Source organism: Gavialis gangeticus, unplaced genomic scaffold, assembly GCF_001723915.1.
Source record: "Gavialis gangeticus isolate Ggan-Ray unplaced genomic scaffold, GavGan_comp1, whole genome shotgun sequence".
Taxonomy (NCBI): Eukaryota; Metazoa; Chordata; order Crocodylia; family Gavialidae; genus Gavialis; species Gavialis gangeticus.
The window spans coordinates 62,224,446-62,226,343 of record NW_017728995.1 but is presented as its reverse complement, the minus strand read 5'-3'; the positions used below and the strand labels follow the sequence as shown (position 1 = coordinate 62,226,343).

The 1,898-nt window shown below is 46.5% G+C and overlaps 1 protein-coding gene across 2 annotated transcripts in view; it reads right to left on the bottom strand.

Moving 5' to 3' along the window:
* ARHGEF4 (Rho guanine nucleotide exchange factor 4) overlaps nucleotides 1-1,898 on the bottom strand; it is a 491,134-nt gene that overhangs the window by 7,463 nt on the left and 481,773 nt on the right. The gene's annotated exons all lie outside the window — the stretch shown is intronic.

Sequence of the window (1,898 nt, the reverse complement as noted above, 5' to 3'; positions counted from 1 at the left end):
GGGGGGGGCCCCCCCCCCCCCCCCCGATTTCTTCACTTTCTGATGTTACTTTGCTAAAGACCATGCCTGCCTTATAAAGAAAAACCGAACACATCTCAATTTGGACCTTTGCTCAAAACTGTGTGGGGTTTTTTCCATTCTGTTTCTTATGCTGGTTATAGTCTTACAGGAAACGGATGGGCAACAATTCAGTTTCTTTTGTTAGCTGCATGTGTATCTAAGCAGGACTATCCTGAGAAGCCTTAAAGTGGCATGATGATATCCTACTAAAACTATCCAGCTACACGAAAGCTTCTGTGAACATACGCCTTCTCCAATTATGCATGAAAAACGACTAGAAATTCATCCCTCTCTTCTAATTCAGAGTAAAAAGAGACAGTCACAGCTCTAGCTGAGCCTAATGGTCACTGAGTTACTGTGAAGCCCCCAGAATTCATGATGGGATCTTTCAACTAATGATACTAATAAAATGTAAAGTCAGTGCTAATGTCAGATACGTTGCCCTCATTTTTTCTGAGTGACTAAAATGTTAACATAAGCAGTGCTTCAGACATGAATACGTACTCCTGACTTTCCACTTACTGGGCCACAATTGTCTGATATGACCATCACACAGGTGTATCTGTGATCATCGCACTTTTTAATTAACACAAACGGCCAGATAAAACCCTGCCTACAGCCTTTGGCCTTCATGTTCAGGGAGACTGGACTTTTGACCTAAACTGAGGGTGTTCAAGAACCTTGAATATCAGGCCCAGAGACCAGTCCTTAAAACCATGAAAGAATATATGAGAGAAACTGGTGCCTGATCCATATCATTAATGCCACTCTCCCTGGGCATGGCAACAAACTGCAGATCTGATCTTTAAATGCTGCATGGCCAATGGAAAGTGTCAAAAGCTAGAAACTGAAGTTTGCTTTTTGTCCCAGCTTGATTTACTGCCTGGTCTAAAAGCTGTACAAGACTCACAGGGCATAGCTACATTGTGCATTCATGTGCCATTGCTACTGCACATTAAGTTTAGTAATACGAGGTACTAACTAAATGCACAGTAGCTGGCACCACAGGCAACTGGTGCCTCCTGAGTCGGGAGGGGGGGTACATATCCCCCACGCAACCAGTCAGAGACCGATTGCGATGACCGGGGGTGGGGGAGGGAGGCCCCCTGCAGCTGATCTCACTCACCAAAAAGTGGCCATGGGACTTCCGGAAGTGGCCGTGGCCACTTCTGCTGGCGGCCCTGCTCGGCACTCATGCGCCACCTGGAAGTGCAGCCACAGCACCTGGCAGTCCTGCTCCCTGGCTGACACTTGCAGGAGGGGCACCAGTACTCCTGCCTGCCCCCCCTGCCCATTGCCTAAGCGGTGAGCGTGGCCATCAGGGGGTGCACCAGTGTGCTCAGGGGGTGCACGTGCACCTCTGTGCACTCCCTATGCATTGCCAGGGGCTGGCACTACTGCACAGTAGCAAAGGTGCATGGTCTTTTCATGATGTTTAATGGGCAGTAGACTAATTCTACTGCATATCAGTGTGGCTTTTGCTGTGATACGCTAATATGCAGTAGAATTAGTCTACTGCTCATTAAGTGTCTCATGCAGATGTGCCCACGTTGACTTTAACTGGGTTTGGGCTCTAGCCCCCAAAAGGGAAGCCAAACAGATGATCGCTTGAGGCATTGTGAGCTTTCCCATTATTTGAATGGGTTACCTAATGGACTTGTGATAACACAGGAGTCATTTCTGTTTTGTATATGAAAATAGTGAAGCCCAATTCAGTGCCACGAAGGTTATATACCCAGTCAAAGCCGCATTTGTCCCCTGAGTATCATTTTATTAAACTGCTCACAAAATCCTGCTGATGATATCTGCATTTGGGATAAAAAAAAAAAAAAAAAAAA